The sequence below is a fragment of the Rhea americana genome, unplaced genomic scaffold (genome assembly GCF_003343005.1).
Source record: "Rhea americana isolate MKP2758 unplaced genomic scaffold, rheAme1 scaffold_214, whole genome shotgun sequence".
In the NCBI taxonomy this organism is placed as follows: domain Eukaryota; kingdom Metazoa; phylum Chordata; class Aves; order Rheiformes; family Rheidae; genus Rhea; species Rhea americana.
Genome location: NW_028186299.1, coordinates 582,107 through 604,843, shown reverse-complemented (window position 1 = coordinate 604,843; position 22,737 = coordinate 582,107).

Here is a 22,737-nt window from a genome sequence, read left to right as displayed (position 1 = left end):
TACTGGAAAGCAGCTCTGCGGTGAAGGACCTGAGAGTCCTGCTGGACAACAAGGGGACCATGAGCCAGCAATGTGCCCTTGTGGCAGAGAAGGCCAACAGTATCCTGGGCTGCATTGGAAGAGTGTTGCCAGCAGGTCAAGGGAGATAATCTTCTCCCTCTATTCAGCCCTGGTGAGGGCACATCTGGAGTACTGTGTCCAGTTCTGGGCTCCCCAGTATAAGAGACATGGATGTACTGAAGTGAGTTCAGCAAAGGGCTACAAAACATGATTAGTGGAGTGGAGCATCTCTCATGTGAGGAAAGGCTGAGCAAGCTGCGACTGTTCAGCCTGGAGAAGAGAAGACTGAGAGGAGATCTTATCACTGCATATAAATATCTTAAGGAAGGGTGTCAAGTGGATAGCATCAGACTCTTTTCGGAGGTGCCCAGTGATCGGACAAGAAAAAACGGGCACAAACTGAAAAACAGGAAGTTCCATCTGAATGAGGAAAAACTTTATTGTGAGGGTGACAGAGCACTGGGAAAGGTTGCCCAGAGAGATTGTGGAGTCTTCTTCTCTAGAAATATTTGAAACTCGCCTGGATGCAACCCTGTGCAATGTGCTCTAGGTGATCCCGCTTGAGTTAGGGGATTTGGACTAGATGATCTCCAGAGGTCCCTTCCAACCTCAGTCATTCTGTGATTGTCTGAAATACCATCCATGTTCTTCCCTGTTCATTTTAGTTGCAGTGACCTGGCAAGAGGAGTTTGTGAACAAAAATGCATAATTTTAGAGTCACAAATTGGCACTGGTACAGTTTATCAACAGTTGATCCTCCTGATCTCTCAGTGGTGAGAATACTTGTGCTATGTATTTAGCAGTAAACAGATGTTACAAATTGAACGAATGCTCAGGATTGATGCTAACATAACCAGAATATGGTCTTGATTACATGTAGATAGATTTAGCTCTGGGAACATAAGCAGATGTTATGAGCCCTTTGAAACCTGCCTGCTTTTGGTTTAGGGTCAGATTAGTAGTATCATGGTATACTTTTAAATATGTATGTAATCTAAAGACTCGGAGTTCTAAAGAGTTTTCAGATAGTTTTGGAAGAGTAGAAAATTGGTCTCAGGGTTTGATCTATCATTGAAAATAAAATACTTTTACTACCTGGAGTTATCAATACAGCAAGAGCTGGCCTATCTGCCATGTTCAATCATTTATCAAGCACCACATTGTGTAGGAGAACAGCTAACTTTTTTGAAGTTCCAAGGAGGAAGGATATAAAATCATGGGAAAAATGCATGGAGAAGACTTTGAGTAGCATCTAATCTAATATCTTCCCAGGAGAGGATCAACTGAATTTGATCCAAAAGGCTAAAAGCAGATACTGAAACATGTAATTACTCATATTTTGAGGTATTTGGTGCAAGTCCTTCACATAACATTTTAAATTCATTATTTTATAAATCTGTATACTGGAAACTGGGGAGTGAGAGGTGAGTAGAGCTTTAGAGTTTGAGGAGGTAAAGTAAGATCAGGTAATTGATCATTTTGATCCTGAACGCACTAAAAGGCAAGGCAAGCTCACAGAAAAGTAAAACTATGAATGACACAAAAGTATGAAAAAACATAGTTTTTCTCACAGCTGAAAGGTTACATAACTTGGAAATTCATTGAAGTAGGAGAGATCTCATAGAATATGAGTTAACAATAGTCTGGAAAAAGAATTTTAAAAATTGAGGATTTTAGATAAATAATTTCATTTTATTCTTCCAAGAATGGTGCAATAACATCAATTGCACATCTGTAATACAGATTGGAAGTATACAGGCCCTCTAGATTCAAGCTGTTATAGCATTTTGTGAATGGCCTTTGGCAATATTGCCTTTGGCAGTATTATAGCCCCGAAACTGGAAGTCTAATTTTGCTTATCAAGATGAAAAGGACAGAGTCACCTAAAAGGACACATGAATCTGCAGGCATAGTCATATATAGTCAGGTGGACTACGACATGAAGGTCACACAGAGGCACTGACATTGGGGTAAACAGTAAACGACTTGGTAAGAGAATCAAAGATTAAATGGCAATCCTTTTGGGCTTCTTGCTAGTATATTATGAAATATTCATTTTATATTTGAAAATAACTTAATTACTATGTGTCTACAGAATTTGAGAATTTTACTTTTAAAAAGTGCACTTGCAATAAAGACTATTCTATTCTATTAAATTATGTTGAAGTAGTGCATCTTGCTGTATGGTCTCCATAGATTATATCTAACAACTCACTTAAAAGCTAGAGTTGCCAAACAGAATAGTTACTCATCTCCTGTGAGTTAGGTCCAAGATCATTAATCCTACTTGGAAGTTATCACCTGATAAAAGTCAAGAGATTTATGTTCAGGTCATGATGCATATCCTTAATTTAACTAATAGGTACAAACTTTGGCTCCTTGGAGTCTTTTTGTTTGCCAAGAAACTTAACCTAAGAGAAAAAGAGGAACCTTAATTCTCTCATAGTTTTAGTTACAACTTTGTTAAAAAATAGGCTTTAAGTGAGAAATTGAAAGAAACAAGGTATTTTAGACAAAGGATTTGAGAATTTCCAAGGTATAGATCAGCACGGTCACAGTTCTCAATCATGAACTGAGAGTATATATATGCACATACACATATATATACACATGCAAATACATACATACACACACACACACACACACACACACAAGAGAGAGATTTCACAACAAACAGTGTGAAAAGTTTACTTCATTATTTGTGATTTAGACCCTGGCTCTTCTACGGATGAATGACTAGCTATGGTGGTTATGGCGTTATGTAGATCACCTCAGTTCAAGGGCACGAACCTTTGGCAGAACTAGATAACATTTATTAAAAATATATGTCATAATATTATTGTCTATTATTGTGTCTCTATTCTCCTTTTTCCAGAATAGGTATCCAAAATAATAATTCCAGAATGTATTGTTCAACTTAGCCATTTTTGATTGAAATGCAAAGAATATAATTACTTTTTTCTCTTTTCCTTGAAGAATTTTTTAGATACATTAAATGGATCATCAGGTGTTTTAAGTGGATACTTATGGGAAAAAATGACATGTTAGGAAATACTTCCAATATCATCTTGTCTTTTAGCTACTGAAATTCAGCTGTGACCTCTGAGTTGAACCACAGTCCTTCAAGGCCATTAAATTGAACATGTGCAGTTCAATACTGAAAAAGACTTAAAACTGCTCTGTAGTAAAGCAATATTTTTCTTGCAAGCTAGTAGAAATTAGGACTTTTCTCAAAAAACTATCATTGTCTGTTTCACCAGTCATCATCATAAAAAAGCAAAAGCTTAGAAAAATGTTTGGTGGGTAAGGAGTCTGAAGATTTTTATTTTTATCCCTTCCATTAACTACATGGACCTTCCTGTAAGAGCCTTGTTTGTAGGTCTATATAGGCAGACAACGATACTGATTTGTCTCGCTCTCTCGCTAGACAAAGTGTGTGTGAGTTAGGTAGAACAGCACAGACCTAGTTTCATTGTATCCAGTGAATTATCCAGCAGAAAATCCAGCAGTTTACAAAGTGTGAATTATGCAACTGCTCCTCTGCACAAGAGACTGTTTTACGATTCAGCTTTGACTTGCTTGCCAACGTGGATATGGTGCTGCGAGGAAGGATAGAGAAAGATTAAAGAGACGGTGGTGTCTGCAAAGATGTGAATGAGGCAAAGCTTTGGCACCTTTTCAGACCAAGATGTCTTTGCTTTGTGGGTGCATTGGGAAGAGTGAGTATTTGATTGAGGAGGATGGTTTCTAGAGCTTTAAATAGAAAGGAGAAACAAGTACAATGAGAGAAACCTTTTTAAGGATAGATAGAGATTCAGACGGTGAGGTTATTTCTTCATTATTTATAGTATCTACTCTTACTTCAGACAGAAGATTTTAGCATGATGATGCCACCGAGTATCCAATTACTTAGCCATTACTTTTTACTACCATTAGCCCCAAATGCCCCTTTCGCTTTGGAAAGTTTCTACAGGTCTCATGCTAAGCAAAGAACCAAGAAAATAAATTTTGGAATTGGCATCAATCACCTACAATATTTATGGCTTCTAAATTCTTTAGTAACCTGCTGTGATGAGGGAATGAAATGTAGAATATGTTAATTCTTCTACTCCATAATTTTTGAAGTCAATAAATTCTGACTGTAGGATTACTGCTTAGTGAGTACTTCTGTGAGCTGTTACAGATATAGGAATCAGAGAGACTTTTGATTACAGTCCTTCCATCTTCAAATCATGTCAGAGTTACTACATATTATGCATATTGTATATACATAATGTTGCATGGCATTGCAGAGTAATTCCTACTATCATAAGAAGCTAACTTTTTGAAGCAAGCATGAAGGAAGGCACATAGTTAACTTATATTACAGAGAATGAAATGCTTGTTGATGGTTTTGAGATGTCATTTAAAAGGTTATTCATTGTTCACTATTCAGTAATACAAAATTGCTTTGAATGAGAGTTTGAATTGAAATATCAAAAGTAAATCCATATATATATATATGTATATATATATATGTGCATGCATCCTAAACATGAGAGTTTGAATTGAAATATCAAAAGTAAATCCATATATATATATATATATATATATATATATGTGTGTGTGTGTGTGTGTGTGTGTGTGTGCATGCAGCCTAAACAATTGGAAAAGAAGTCATACTTCCTATAATTTGCCATACGCTATATCCATTGATTTTTCTCATTTATTGTTAATGCATTTATTTTCATTGAATCAAAATTACATTTATATATATATATATATATATATATATATATATATATATATATATATATATATATATATATATATATATATATATATATATATTTACATGTAGCAGGAACTGGCAAGAGGAGAGCCACACTGCTTACTGCTTCCCTCCAAGCTTTTCTTCAAACCCCACAACAGCTTCCAGCTCTTGACTTTCCACAGTGACTGCAGGAATGTGAGAAGGAAAGCGCCAAGCCAACTGTTGATGCACTTTGTAGTCAGTAGTGCAATGTGTTTGGGTATATCAACATATCCCTAGCTTAGAGCTGATTTGCAGGAAATTTGCCTGCAATCAGTAGTGAGGATCAGGAACCAGAAATAGAGATTACAGTACCTCTCATAGAGAGAGAGAGAGGTAAATGCAGGATACAAGCTGCTGGCAGATAGGGAGGAGCATCTATCTGGGGGAGATGCTTATTATAAAAATAAGAAGGGCTCTGATACCAAACCATAATCACCACAGTAGACTTGTATTCCTGACTGCATTTTTCATTTATGCACTCAGACCATAGTCCGTAAGACTTGCAGGAAGTGCAAGTGTTCATGTGAAGTACAATTGGTCTGAGGATGCACGGTGCCCATTGATTCTAGAAGTCCAGATCTGCAACAGTGTGGGAAACAGATGCATAGGAATCCGTGCAAATATCCATAATCACAGCATAACCACAGGACAGTATATTACTGCCCTAAGGGTTTTCTGCTGCTCAGATACATACAGTTAGTCAGTAAGACCAGTCATTTAATATAAGAAGATAACACAGGATTCTAGCAAGTGTCATCGGACTCATTAGCAGTATTGTTCCTCTCTTCAGCATATCTGCTTATCTCATATCAGTAGGCAACTGACTTGCTGAATGGATTGACAAAAAGATGCATTTGTCCTTATACTGAAACAGAATGCTCCTCTAGTATGTTATAAAAATTCTTCATTACAAGAATAATTAATACATGGATTAAAATATGTTAGTAGTTTACATTATCCACACATTAGTGCAACACTTGCTGGCTGTATTGTTTGGATTATTCCTTGTGGCATTTTGCATTCTTAAGCAGTATGTTTTATGTCAGAAACATTGTTGCTAATTTTAGTAATCCAGATAGATATTTGCAATGCCTGTACTGCAAATGACTCCCTGGAGAAGACAGAATATTATCTGCAATGATGATAGATACGGCAAAACTATATATTTGACTGGTTTGGCAACAGGCATGGTATAGGATTTGCATATGAATGATTTGCAGTATTTGTTTGCTTTTTATGTAGGGCTTGTATTAGCAAGTGAATATATTATTTATCTATTTATTTTTAAGTACTCCTTGGGTTTCTAGTACATTATTTGATTTTTTTCATACAGCATCTTTTTTCTATGAGCAGTACATACACATACGATTTACATTAATGACTTATAAGTATGACTTAGTGACTTATAAGTCACTAAGTTGATACATAAACATGATGTAAAGAATGAGGTTACCTTCAAGTTCAAAACTGAAATGTAGTTTCAGTGTGTTTTTGTAATTCAGGAAAAAGAAAATCACTCACTGGGCTCCTTATCTTTAAATAAGAACTATAAATAACTGCTAGGTCCAGTCTGTAATTATCGGTCTTAAGTGATAACATATTTCCTGACTGTATACTTCTATCAGGTAGGTAGAAAGTAAAATTCATCTTTTTGGTAATTTACAGAGTAACTGTAAGAAATTGATTTGTTTCTATTTGAAATTGATTTCCAAACACTTGCAAACTTTTTAGCTATGAACATGTATTTTGAGAGTACAGTACTTTGGCACTCAGTACATTTCAGGACATATTCATCTTTACAATTTTGAATGACCCTGAGACTTGAAGACAGCAGCATATTGTTTAGCTCACAGTTTTGCTACACAAGATAGAAATAATTAATTTCAGTCCAATTTTTTTTTAAAAAATACTTAAATAGCTAAATAAATAGATTTATGCATATATTTTGATAAGTAGAGGTGGTATATATGTCTACATCATACTAAAATAAATAAATGAATATATAAGTTAAAAGTCAATAAGATACTTTCTGAAGCAGCTTCTGGCCCAATTTATCTAGTTGCTCTTCTAATAAGTTGTACACTTGCCTGATTAAAAAAAAGAAATCCAAAAGCAAAAGCTATCAGGCATTAAATATGGCTAAAGAACAGCAAAGAACAGGAATAAATGGTTACTTTTTTCAGCAGAAGGGTTACCTGAGGAATTCCATGGTGCTCTTTGTGGGGACCTGAATTTTTAAGTCTATTCATAGATGATCTGGGAGAAGGGCTAAATAATGAAGGGAAAAATGTGGAGATACCAAAATTATTCAGAATAGTCAAAATTAAAGTAGATGGCAGGTTTGCAAAAGGGTTTTATGATACTAAATAATTGGACCATAAAGTGACAGGAAATTTCAATGTAGTAAGTGCAAAGGAAAACTATGGAAAAGGTCAGATTTAAGCATATATATATATATAATAATGATGTCTAAATTAACATATTATAAAAAGTCCTAGAGTCATCGTAGTTAATTTTATGAAAACAGCGGTGCCTAGCAGCAGTCAAAATGGTAGAAATTTAGGAAAAGGCGGATGGTGTAAGACAAAATCATGAAGTATTATTGCGGCATTTTATAATTACATCATTCACCCATATCATGAATGCTGAGCATTTTTCAGGTCTCCATAACTCAAAAGGGCAAAGTAAAAATAGAAAAGAAAAAAAGAAAAGATTTGTATATGAGGAAAGATTAAATCAGCCAGGATTCTTCACTTGGAAAAAGAAATGATTGAAGGAGAATGTATGATTGCAAAATAAGAAGACATGAATAATGTAGAGAAGGTGAAAAACGAAGCATTATTCACTATTTCACACAACACAAAACCCAGGAGAAATCAAAAAGAATATTCAAGGAGAATTCTTGAAATGTTCCAGAAGTTGTTAGTTTCTTTGGGAGCGTTTTCCATTCAAAGTGCAAATGAAATGTGAAACTGTGCCAATGTAATTGCTGTTGCAGTTGCCAAGGGCTATCAAACATACGGATGAAGAGACAATTTCCAGTTCAGAAGGTCCTAAGCTACAGGATGCCAGGAGCTGTGAGGAAAGTTTTGAGAGAGTCCTGAGTCTTGAGGGAAGTATTAATTTATTCTTGCATCCACAACTGGCCACTGTCTAATACAAGATGCTGGACTAGACAAGTCTTTTATCCCACCTTTTACCATTGATTTTAAAAGCACTTCACAGTCTGAATCTTTCTTACAGGTAAATAAAGAGAGCATTTAACTAGTGCATTTTTGATCTGGGCCTGCGTATGACTTAAATTAATCAACCAAAAGCCATGAAATTTAGATTGTTCTATCAGGAGCCATGTGGAAAGGACTTTTATCTTATCAGAGTTACTGCGAATTGTACCACAATCCTAAATAATTGCCATGTTGCGGTCAGTTGCAGTGAGTGATAAAGAGAGACTAAATGGTAAGTAACCCCCGCCCCTTTGATCTCTAGTTACAATTTGAGTATAAATCCTAATTTTTCTTTATATCTGCAAACTGAATATATGTGCAGAGTGCCATGGCAAACACTATATTCTCATTCACATTTTAAGACTATTACTGAACCTCAGACAGCAAAACACTGAATGCAGTTGAGTTAAGATTAATTTAATTTTGTACAAGGGGCAGATTTCTTTTCCCATTGAAACTTGCAAAAAAGCAACAACCTACAGCTCTGTATAGTCATGCAATTTTCTGTGATTCCGTTCAAAGTACTCTTATATGTCAAAAAAGTCTTTGGCCAGGTAATTGAGAAAGATAAACCAGTAATTATCATGTTGTCTCTATGAAAATGGAAAAGGAGAAGATGCAATGGATCACTATGGCATATATCCTATCAGTGCATAATTGTTCTCTGTTTTTTATTTCAAACGCTGGACTAGTCTAGTTGAAAGACTAAAGAATAAAGTTCATGAACCGTTTATCACAGTAAACCGTATTTTATGCTTAAACAGACTGTATCTTAAAAAGCATTACCCTAATGTACAATCCTATCTTCTTAATGTAGATCACACTTCTCTTGGAAATTCTTTCCTCTGTGTTCATCAAGAACATGAAAATAGCTTTTATAGGAGAAAACAATAATAACAGCTGCAGTTAAAATGTTATTTAACTGTATTTTTTTAAAAAGCAAACTTTTCAATAGAATCCTTGATTCTGTTTCCTTATATCTTTCCAAACTATTCACTTAGGATGAATTTTAACACATGATCATCTTCCTTGGGTTCCTTTGTATAAAGGGGAGTCTGAAATGGACTTTTATGGCAAGATCTTGTAGTATATATGCTACTTGTCCCCAGTCTTCTTTGACAGGTGGCAAAATATCTATTCAGGGTGGCAAAAATAAGAAAGAAAATGGTAAGATAAAATAAGAAGTTCTCCTTGAATTTAAATGAAGATTTGTTTCTGCAGTTCTACACAAAAACCCTAATGACGATGCAATTTATTCTTTTTCCTGAAGCCTTAATAAAACAATAATGTTATTTGTGGTACTGTTTTTATACATGTCAACATAATCGGTATTTTCCTCCCTTAAAAACACATAAACTGATTCTATTGTTTCTTGTTCTCTGAATGTGCTGATCCTCTAAGAGGGAGGAGGTGTTCGAAAAGCTCCAGTGATCTGGGGCTTGTATAATTACACTCATCTTGTATGGGTCTCTTTTACTATAATCAACCTAAGGTAGATAACAAAAACAAAGCTTCAATGCAGAATAATATAGAACATTGGTTGAAAAAGATCTGCTTTAGGTAGGTCTGGTCAATAATCCAGAATTCCTCAGCCAGTAGCACATAAGAAGACCATAGACAAGGGTCCTTTTATGAGGTAAAACTGGGGAGAGATGTTCAGAGAACACATCTTTCATAGTAATCCCATTGAAACAGGGAAAAAAAAGAAAAAAGGGTAGGCTTTTTGAACCATTTAATGCTTTTTAAACAAGAAAAGTACCTGAATATATTTTTAGCTTCATTTACTATAGAGACTTCTCAAAGAAATTACCCTGTACATGTTTAATAACATCTCTGACTGAGAAACGCAAGAAAGAGTTGTATTAATTTCCCCATTGGGGTGAAGACAGAGATAACTCATCATTTACTCACTGCTATTTATTAGTTGCTAACTGGACAATCAGCATGCACTTATTGTTTAGTTACCACACATTACTCTGGACTAGATGCATAGTATGTCACCAGAAGGCCAAATACACATATATTAGGCCCATGTAAAAAGTCATGGGGTACTGCAGTGGCAGGAGGGGATATTACAGGTATTGGAAAAAAACAAGTGTACCTGATGGGAAGAAAACAGAAGTTGGAGTATTCAAAGTTGAGCATGGGGTACTAGATTATTGCAGTAGGCAAGTGTGGCATATACATACATAAGAAACCAGTCGATTCATTTTGCTGAGCAGAAAATATCTCCTTCTGTTCAATTTTTCTTGTGAGAAATCAAGTATTGGAACAACTAAATATGTAACCCAGCTACAGCTGCTAATAAAAAGAGTGATTCTGAAGAAAGAATGTTAGGCTGATGGATACGATTATAATGAGAAAAGTAAAACCAAAACAAAACTCAAAAATGATTACTAAGGAATGGCATTTAACATTAGAAAACTCCTGTTAATATATCAGGAGCATAGAGAACATTAAGACTATAATAATGTTTTCTACAGAACTATTCACAGTATGGTAGTTATAAATCAAAGACAAAGCCTGACACATACATACAGTGAAGACATAACAGTGCGAAAGAAAGGAACAAAGGACTCATGTAACAGAAATACAGATAGAGCAGATCCGGAATATATGCAAAGTAAGATCTAGCATGAATGAAGATGTGTACTCAGATCCACTAAAAGCATTATGCATTAGTGCAACAAAGGAGAAAACAGATTTATGGTGAATCCAGTCACCTCTCCAGAAATATTTATAACGGGATTTATTATCTCTAGATATTTATAATAGGAATTAAAGAAATTAGCTTCTTAAAACCTGTGGGTAGGGGAACTGGACAAAAGAAAAAATTCTCAAGTGGTAGTGAGAGAGTAATAAGGAAAGACCTTGCAAAATAGAAATGATGTTTTAGTTAGCTACTGATAGCTAAAAATCCTACAGTGATGTGGAAACAACAGCAGTGTAAGAAGAAACTTCCCAAGTCACATGCAGAGCAGGATTGTTGTATGCTGGAGCTCCAGCATGTACCAAGCATAAGCACATCTATTAATATGACACAAAACACTCAAAATGAAGAGAAATTATTTTTTATTGCTTCTGGATATCAGAAATCAGCATGTGAGTAGCTTATGATGATAAAATAGATGAAAGAAGCCATGAACTCTTAACAAATATTCTTGACAAATCCTTAGCTTTCATACCACCAAGACTTCTATATTAAAACTACAAAGATATAACAAGAAAATGAAGTATGAACATAGGAACAAAATTCTAATAATTGTTCTTCTCTCATACTTTTAAAAGAACACATCAAAAAAGAGGAAACACTAATGGAATCAATTTACTTGGTATTACCACACTTTCAGTATTTTTAAATACTGATTTTAAATACTATTGATGCACACTATCAGTATGACCTGTTGCTTGCCAGAGAGATTTTGAATTGGAAGACTGAGTTCATTATGGGCAGTGGATTAATGTCATAATAAAATAATGATTAGAAAGCAAATGCATCAGAAGTGGTGTTTTCTTTTTTTTCTTTTTTCTTTCTTTTGAAGGCAAAAGTCAGAATGGAGGTATGTTTAGGGTGGGTATTATACAAAGAACAAGAAAGAAAGAAGATAAAACTGTTTAGTCCAGTATAGATATAGAAAATGCATTTATCAAAATGAGAAATTACTAGCAATTAATTTATCCGACTAGAATGGAAGACACTGCTTGGTCATTCTTTGAAAACAACCAACCAACCGAAAAACAGTAAATCAAAAACCTGAAAACTCATCTAACCAAGCTACATGCTGTTCAGTACCATAGTAAATCACAACAAATTAAACTTTGCTAAACACATCATTTATAATGATGGCATTTTAGAAGATTTCAATCTTACCCAGAAATTTTAATAGAGGACTAGTGTTTCATACACAGCAAGCACTGTAATGTAGTGTTTTATTGACAACTGGGAAAGGATGGGCATATAAATAGGTATATGATAACCACAGGAAATAAAGACAGCCTTTGTTCTATTTATTTCTAAAAGTATAAAACACTTTTATGGAACAGTAATTTTCACTTTATAGATGTTAATATTGCAGGCAATTTAATCAATAATATTGACAAAAAATATTTTCTAATATGTAGATTTGCAAATCATGACCAAGTTGAGTGCAGCTGGACAGATGAAAAACGTTAGAAGTCTAGAATAATACAGCAGAATATGTGAATCTTTCACAAGAAACATCAGTAAAACAATGAACACATGATCAGTAGTATCTATGTTGACACAGTAACTAAATCAGCAGAGTAACCCAAAGAATGGAGAATTGTTGTAACTGAATACTATAATCTGCCATTCCTTAGAAACCCTGATATTTTAAAATAATACCATGTAAAACTCACTAAAATAGCTTTTAGAGAGATAATAGTTAAATAGCACAGGGAATAAAGGAACGAGAGAAAGAGGGAAGGACAAGAAAAGATATCTGCTGGGAAACAGAAAACAAACTATGCAACCATGGAGCTATTAGAAGAAATGAAGTCTTGGTAAACTCTCTTTTCTAATGCATCTAGGTCATGTACATAACTTGCACTGCTGCACCCCATGGGTAATCGTAACAACAATAATATCCTTATCAAATTTAAAGCAGTCTTTATCCTACTTCTATTTTTGGTCATCTGTATCCATCATCAGTATTTTCTTATAAATAATAAGTTCCTTGGGAAAGGCTTTTAAGAAGATCCCAAGAACATTAGGGCCACAGTCCTCAATGAAATTTTTAGGAATAATCTTGTTACAAAAAGTAGTAGAAATGACTAATTATTTCACTCTAATAGATTTCTTCCTATTCATTTTCCTCCTCTGAGAAGCATAGGTTAAGCATAGTCCACTTCTGCTTAGTTTTACTGACATCTTTTAACTACTATACTAAAAGGCTTATTTTGCTTCCTGGTGCAAAGCAACAGATTCAGCCTTTGGGATGATGGATGATGGCTGATAATGAATACTGTCAAGGTTCCACACTTCCTAAAGCCCTTCACTAGTCCGACTTCTGTTTAAAAATAAATGAAACAGACTGCACAGTTTCACTTTTGGTCGAGAGTTATACAGTTTTTAAATGATTTCTGCAGATACTTCTGAATTTCATATTCATGTTTTTCAACAGATACTTTGCATAAATGCCAAAATCTTTTAAAGTATTTTTTTCTACTTTTGTTTGCAACATAATGTTTGGACCTCAGTATATTAACATAATGGTTTAAATGTTTAAATGAAGAACTGAATACACCATAGACTGTAAATATTGCCACCAAATACCAATCTCGGATGGTATTGTCATCTTTTGCTTTGATTTTTTTGCAAGTAATATTTTTGTGACAACTAACAGTAATTTTGTCAACAGCTAAAGCCTTTTGTGCCAATGTCCCAATCAATATGATCAGAAATATTTTCCTGTTACAGCATAGAATCTGTGGGCAAACTGAGCAGTATGGCTTCTTTCCTAATGAGACTAAGAAACGTTCACTGATGCAAGATATCGGTGACTAACAAGTACAGAGAAATAGCTCCAACTGGTCCAATTGTTCTGAATCACTGTAGAGAATTGGCTGGACGAGCATGGATATCAGGCTGTGCAAATGAGCAACCCTGACTTGCTGATATGGAGTAACCTTGGAGACACCTTGAAGGACAAGTAATGAGGGAGTAAGAATGAATGCTATGTAAAAACAGGATGAAGGGGTTGGCGAGACGGGACAGTGAATATGTGGATAGCCAATAGCACAGAGCTTTGTGGCATGAACTATAGTAGTAAGCCAATTAGATATAGCCAGCAGGATGCTTGAGTGTGTGAACAGCATACGATGGTATATAAGCAGGTTAAGTTGCTGAAATAAACGGATCATATTGCTAGCTCATATTGAGTCGTCCTATGATTCCGCAAGCCCGCCTCCGACAAATCACCAAAGATTTTCAGCTGTCTTGACACAGAACAAATTTTAAAAGGGTCTCCTCAAAGCACAAGCAACATACTGAAGCTCTGTTTCTTCCCTTCTCCTCAGTATTTTAATTTTAATTTTATGTGAATTTAAACATTTAAGGTGAAATTCAGACACTATGGGATTATAATAGCAAACATCCCACAAATTTCTACAGAACTTGAGCAGCCCCTTTACTTTACATTATGACTAACAAATCTTCCTTAAGAACCACTAAATAAAAAAGGAATAAACAACTTTGCTCCTCTTGGGATATATTAAAAGAGCTTTGTTCAAATGTGTAGTGATTTATGAGGAAATTGATGGTATCTGGCCTCCTATAGAGAACACTTAATTGGAAGGAAAAAAAAAAAAAAAAAAAACAACCTTCACTACTGCTTGTGTTGAGAATATTAAAAAAAATCATCTTTAAAAAGAAACCAGTCAGACTGTGTGTTCTGTTTATGACCCTGAATTCTACAGTATCTATTTAGAAAGGAACACATTGCCACTATGGTATCAGAACCATGAAAGAATTTTAATTCATAAATGGAATTACAGCAAACAGCCTGCAAAAGTCATTTTATTCACAGAGAGCAAGACCAGCCTCTTGGAAATGATCATCAAATATACTGCACAAGTGTAATGGCACTTACATATGTCATGTGACGGACGTTGTCCAGAAAAATTTAGTGTCCTACTTTTTTTTTCTCAAGCATAATAAATTCATACAAACTCCTGAAACTTTGGAAAAGGACTTTCAGTCATCTAAAATAGAAAAAGTTATTTAGCATATACTGTTTTTCACAAAAGGCTGGCTCATCTTTTGTATTGGAATCTATAAAGAAACAAGACTTTCCAGTGACTGAAGCTAATTAAAAACATTATCACCTTTAGAAATATTTGATATACCAATGTCACTGGTAAGCTTAGAGACAGCATATTGGATTTATTATCTCTCTGCCCCTTTTCCACTCCTTAGACATTGGAAAGGACATAAGAGGGAGATAAAACTGAAAGTCAATCCATCCATATGTACTCTCTGCAAAACATTACAACCACCCAGGATCACTGATGAGAAATTAACTTGCACATTCTCAGCTACAGATCAAATTTTTGCGCAATTTTGTTACTCAGAGGTCATTGTTCTGATTCCAACTCCCTGGATATGATTTCTGGGGCAGGCATCACAGTCTGCAAAGTTTAATTTTATCAGTGTGGTTTAACAAAGCTTGCGCATATGCAAAATACTTTATTTTTATCATTTTTTTTAGTAAGAATATGAAAATTTCCTCCTATAGTAATGTATAGTAAGAGTGAAGCCCTACTCCTGTTTAACACTGTACCCCTTAGTTAACATAGTTTAAATTATTTACTGCAGTTCTAATCCAGCTCATTTGGACTGCAAGTATGTGACCAGCACCTTAGTCAGAAGATGGATTTTTTTCAAAAACTTAGGAGCTTCTAAATGAAGGTTTCTCGGGTTCAGTTTTCCTATGGTCACAATACAATGCCGTTCTCTTTACAGTAGCATAGACTTAAAGACCAGTTATATGATTAGATAAACTATCAGTATGTTGTAGAATAGTCACGCCAATTCAGAATATTTTTACAATGCAAACTTCATATTTACTTCAAAGAGTTGCTATACTACCATAATCTCTAATAAGAACAAATATTGTTACCAATTAAATACATTACAGTTTCAAAATGGAAAATAAATGTTAGCTCAGAGTCAGTCACAAAGTAAGTAATCACTAAATGATGTATTTTAATGATAACTACATGGCCATAAATCATGTAAAAAGTAGTAACAGACAGAGATAGACACACATTATTTAACATAATTCTGGTATTCACAGTAGCCCATTTTGCTTAGATGTATTTTTTCCAGATGTTGGTTCTCTGTTAAGAGTGAGAAAGTCTAACTTCTGTGTCTCATTTTCAGTACCCAACACATCCACATCTTGTAAGTTAGCTATGTGCATCACATGGTGTTGTCTACATTAAAGATATTTTTGCTAGTTAATAATTAATGAATTCAGGCACAGGTATTTTCTGTAGTTTTCACCTTAGGGCCACACTCTCAGATTTTCTGCCACGTTTCAGGAAGCTCATGAAAAAAAATAATCAAACAATGTGTTCTGAGATGCTGAATACAGTAATCCTTATTTAGGCACTTCCAAATAATAGCATGTTCAATCACAGCCTATAAAAAACACACTTTTACCTATTGGATTTGGGATCTGTGCATACTTGGCAAGGCAATACACAAACACTGAGTACAAGCAAAAATCTGCAGAATTCTTAAACTCCCATACAGTTTGCATAATATAATACGACTGTATTTTTGGAGATACAATCCCCGATTTTTAGATCAAAGGGAAGGAAGAACATTTTTTAAGCTATCATTATTGCCTATGCCCATATCCTGGTCTGTCCTTGTATAAAGCTGGATGAGTCAATTTCTAATTAAATCTTATAGGATACAGCAGTGAAACCATTATGGAAAAGAAGTATTATGGTCAGCAATCTTATTTACAAGTGCCAGGACGAAGCAGAAGTCACAGTTCACAGCAGCTTTACATCTGTTACTATAAAGTAACAGGCTGTAACATGCTGTTAAAATCCTGCATAAACCAATTAGCCAGTATAATAGTGTCTTTGCGTATTCAAAGGACAAATGGACCCGGCAAAATGTCCCTGTCTTTCTCTTACAACATCCTGTGTTTTACTGGAAAAGTTGCTTCTATTTTTGAAGGGCTCAGTCTTGTGGGGTGCTGAGCAATAAATCTAATACAGTATATATACTTACATATGTATATACATATAGTACAGTGCAACTCCAATTCCAATAAATAAGATTTTTCTGCTATTTAACTGCAAACAATGGCTACAGTTTCAGAATAGTCAAAGTTGTAAAGTATCTATTGAAATTAAAGGAAAGAAGTAAGTATCACTATTGCAGTGTATCACCCTCAGAGTTAATGCACCCCTTAAGATGAATAGGATGAAGGACTGTTACGTTTCTGACAGTCTGCTGAATTAAGACAGCAATGAACTGGCCATAGTACAAAGGGCTTTAACATGTATAAGTGCTGGTAATTATGATCTTTGTCTTTAGTCTATTTACTTGAACCAAAACTGATTCAGGAGTATCAAAGAAAGAAGGGAAAAGACAGAGGTGAAGAATTGAAGGATTAATGAAAGATTTGAAAAGGGATAAATTTCGTAACTTAAACTAACCACAAAGGCCTGATTTCCAGAAAGCCTCTTACATCAGACTTTTGTCAATTTTCAGGTAACTGAAATATGTGCAAAGTCAGACAATAATGCATAGATCTAGAATGTTTGGTATAAGATATAAAGTTTTACAAAAGAGTGATGAACATATGTAGAGCAGATTAGGGTTTAATCAGTGAGTAAACGTGTCGGAGTCACAGCAAGCTACAGATTCTTGCAAGTCTTAGGATAAGGAAATTAAGACACTCAGTTGTATTTTCACAATGACACGTTGCTCTTAATACTGAAAAAGCAAAACCTGAAGGAAATGATTAAGTGGCAAATCTTTGCCGAGCCATCAGACACAGGCCTTCCTGGAAAGCACAAGCTTCTTCATGTTGTTGCATCCAAATAAATCATCTCAGTATGGGGAAATATGAATGGAAGAAAAATTATTATCATGCCTATGGCTTCTACCTATTTGTTGCCTCTCTTTCTAGCCAACGTGGAGGACAAGCTCACTCTATATCTGTAAATAAAACCTTATCCGGTTATTCGGTTTGCCTCTCATTCCTCTCCTGTCATGACAATGGATTCAGGGCGTCTTCCACATTTCCTTATGGCCTATATCAAGATACCAAAATGTTTGTATGACAAGTACTAACGATAGTCTGTTATGGTAGATCACTGACACCTTTTTCTACTTGAAATATTCAATACTATTTTAATTGGCCGACCATTTCATTTTTACATTTAAGCAAAACAGACATTTTAAGATGTTTACAAAAGACGGTCAACTCTATCAGAGAGCATTAAAGAAGCTTCAGAGCAGGATCTACTTGTCACCAGAAGCCAACAAAACAGAAATATTTCAGAAATGAAAAAGTGAAAGTGTTTTTTAAATATGCAATTATGGAGGAAAAATTCTGCTTCATTCAGCAGGAAGTTTACACCCTCGCTTTTTTTTCATACAAGGAAAAATGAGCATAGGAAGCCTGAAAAAAAAAGAAAGAAAGAAATGTTGTGGAATTATCAGACAGCCCATCTTTCCTGCAGTTTATGTATACGTATGGATCACCAGAAGAAAATGGGATTTTAATTAAAGTATGAACTTCTCAAAATAAATCTCAAAATGTTTCATTTTCTAGGCTACTACCAATGTTCTTAATAGCTAAGAAAATAATGCAAAAATTTTTCTTAAGTAGTAATATAGTTAATATGAATTTACTTTCTCTGTCTTGTGCCTAGTTTTCATTTGCTTTCCATGCATTACCTAGAAATGAACCTAGCTGGGATAAGAAAATTTAACTGTGAATATAAATAAGTAAGGAGAGAATGATATGAACACTGAAAGAATTCTTATGATGCTTAGACCTTTTTTCCCACAGATTAAAAATGTACATAAAAATGTTACCCAAAGGTATTTTCATCTAAAGAGGAAAAATACTGTATGAGTTAATGCAATTATATGCTTTGAGTCTCTGATTCTGAACGTGAACTCCTTGGGCACCGATTTTTTTAGAATTCAAGCTACTTAGCACCTTTTACATCACATGTGCAAAACTTATCTGTACTTCACACAGAATATTTTGTATTTTCTAAAGGAGGAAAAATGTTGGATTTGCATTTGACGGAATTTCCCATTCAGTCTCTCAAACTCAGAGTTGGTTTACAACACTGTTTTAAGCAGACATGAGTTTTAGATTTGTGTTTTTGAGGAACAGATATTTTTAAGAAGAGTTATGTCCCTATAAATGCTTTAAAAGGCATACACAGTATTTCCCACTGCTGCTTATTAGATGTCCACACAAAGTTGAAGTTCATTGTTTAGTTTACAGATTAGAAAGTATGGAGGACTTTTCATTTAAATACTGTAAATTCTACAAGATTGATCTAATAAGCTGTCTTTCATAAAGCCTTAATAAGTACTAATGCTATAAAAATAACATTTAGCAGTGGGTGAGGTAAGAGAGGAGAGAAAGGAATAAGTCTTAATCCATGCAGTGTAAAGTTATCCTTTTGGTCTATAATAAGCTGCCTCTGTGGAAGCAGAAAGAAATTAATTGCATTTGCTTTGTGCTTTGTCCCAATATAGAACGCTAATTTGCCAATTAAAAATAACGAATCAAATTATGGACATATTTTATAGCTATAAAGATTGTGAATGGAAATTTCTAATATACCAGAAATATTGCTTTTATATAATAGCCCACATGTAATTTATTGTATTAATTTCATATCACAAATTGCAAAGTAACAGCAAATAAAAGCCTTTTCTCTAATACCCACACTAGGGGAAAGGAACTATGTAGCAACAAAAATAGAAACAATTTGAGTTAATGTGCCCTTTATCCATTACAAACATTCACATGGGCTTTACAAAAAATGCATGGTTTTAAAATTGCAGGACGATTTGCTTGCAGTTACCAGGAATTCAGGAAGATTTTAGGATAGTCTCCACAAAAATAAACCTGAGATCTATTTCTTCTGTCCAATAGTCAGATAACAGAAATATAGCATCTGGTAACAAAAAAGTAAATAAATCTGTCTTTAATATATAGTATTTTCAACCAAAAGCCTTGGTAGCAAAAACTGAAAGACGATTAGTCTCGTTATGAATGTGGACATTGCAACAATGAGCAGCTATTCATTTTGCTTTACAGAAGCTATCCATGAACTCTCCACAGAAGAATAGTTAATACTTATCTACATGCTATTAAGAACTTATCAGCTTTTCGGGGGGGGGGGRGGGGGAATAGTGTAAGGTCTCTAATTAGATGGAGATTTCAGCTGCCAAGATCATGATAGAAACAGCCTGTGTGAATCGAGCATGTTCCACCCAGTCGCATGGTTCTGCTGACCCCTGAATGTGACCCGCTCCCAGTGGAAAGCAATTTAATGGTCTGTTGCACATAGAACAGTATATATGAATACAAAAAACCCAGATAAATTAGTGACAGGTACATGTGAATAGGACTACTTCTAAGCCACTTATCTCTAGCCAGGCAAGCTTGTTTCACCTCAGTTTAAAAGATAAAGGCACATGGCAGGCTGCCTCTGCAAGTTCTCATCAGGCAAGCAGCCTCCGTTGTCCATTAGTGGAAAAGTCTCCCTATTATTTAAGGAAATGTGACAGCAATGAAGGTGAAGCGAAAACTATCTGCTGCTAGGAAATTCATCAGTGTGTTACTAAGCTCTTTGCCTTCTACAACTTTCACAGGCCTCTCTCTCCTTCCACTTTTTTGTCTGACAGCTCAAATGCCCCAGGGTTGTAGCCCTGGAAAAGGTCAAGAACATAACAGAAGGGCTATAAAATGAGGCTCTTTCAGGGGGAGAAGCTGCCAAACATGAGGAAGTTTATTGAGCACTAGACAATGAGACGAGAGCCCACATCACAGCAAATTTATCTTGGTAGCTGCTGGGTATTGTTGTAAAATAATACCGAGCAGCTATTATTTAGCTTGGTGTTATTGTGAAATAACATTGAGATCTTAAGAAACATTGAGAACTTTTACAAACTATCTGGAGCCTGGGAAAATCAAGGAATATTCAAACATCTCTTATAATACAAATATTAGAAAGTTTAATTTACGTTGGGAACCACTGAAAATATACATAAGTAATACGCTGCCTGTCCTTTAAACAACCTTGTCAATCACAAGCTATCAATATAAAATTTTTGTAAACTAATGTACAGGCAGCAAGCCTGTATCAAGCAGGCTTACTGCAGATAAAAATATGTGTTTTGCTAAAGGCTCAATCACTTTGGTATAACAGGCAATTAAAAATACACTGTTTTCTTGCTTCTTTTGTTAACATCAACGTTTGCAATGCTACAAGTGTCAAGATGAAAGGGAAGCGCTTTGCTTATGTGCATTTAATCTACAAAATTTATTGCTTTATTTTTTCGCAGTCAGTGGCAGCAACAAGGAAAAGTTGATTTACCTTTCACGCTGTCCAGTAGCAGTGTTGTCAAATCAAAGCACAGGTTGGGGTCTGATTAGAAAATTCACAATGCAAATCCCTGTTAAAATAAAGCAGACAGAGAAGATCTTAGCTTTCCATTCTATCAAAAATATTAATCTTTTTGCACATATGTGTTCAGTAAAAAATGTATAAAGAGTGTGTGAGTTAGCTTCTACATACACATTCATTCATATCTGATTTAGATTATGTCTATTGTAAGTATCTTGCTATTATTAAGATGCACACATCATTTAAAATGATATTCTAAAGTAAGCCACCACCAACATCATTAGGCTCAAACACTAATGTTTTTAGATAGATACAGAATTGTATCAGCATTTTGTGTTCTAACCTACAGATATTAACCTATACGATTTGGGCGAGAGTAGCTAGTTACTTCTGAATATTCTGTATTTTGAAATTGCTTGTAGGTGACTTATTTTTCCATGTATTCTCTGAGCAATACTTTGTTGGATGAGGAAGTTCTTGTTTACAGACCTAGGATTTTTTTCTGTTTTTTATTTTTAGATTTTATATTTGTATTCAAGACTGAAGGATAAATTGCTTGTTTAAGTTGGAAGTTTGGATGGAAAACGATGAATGTCCTGTGATTGTTATGACTGATAACTAAGGACAGTGTCAAGTAGATGCCATCATTCTCTTTATCATTATGCTGTCAATCTTCGCTACATTAAGAAGATAATGATAGGAATAGTAGTAAACAGTGCATAATAATTTCTTTAAATCTAAGCAATTGGCTTAAACTATGTCAGACAAATAACTAGTTTTTCAGGAAGAGAGAAACTGAAGAGTGGGAACATTTATCTCAGAGTTAATTAGCATACATTAAATTTTACTATATATCTGCCAAACCATGTACAGTCAGTTACTTTGATTGTATATGTATATACAGTACGTACAATCTAAACAGAACTTTTTGAAAAACTAAAAAGAATAGAAAATATTTCAATTTGAATCATCCTTATTGTTAGCAATTGCCAGAATAATGTTAATCAACAAATGAAGGGCACAAGACTATACAATCACCAATAACACCAAGATGATTGATTAGGCCTATTTGGTTGTAGAGGTACTCTATTGCAAATGCACATTGCTTCCAGTTCCTTCCTCTGAGCACTATCCTCATAGTACCTAAAATATATCTTTTTTTTTCATATGAAATAGATCCCCTTTTTAGAGGCATAAACTTGAATCAAACAATTTTGGAATGTATGGTTAGAAGTTCTTAGAAATGTACTTCAGATATTTTAATACTCTAAAACATTTATCACAAAATTTTTATACATGAGTTTCACAAGTATATTTTCACAGTGCAGATTTTATGTTGAAAGTAGACTAAAATGTTTTTAAAGAAAGGTCTATTATAACTATACTTGTATTTGTTTGTATATGTATATATATTTTTTTATATATATATATGTATACATATGCACACACACACATATATATATTCATTAAAAAGAATATACTTCTTCAACTTTGTCACATAACTTA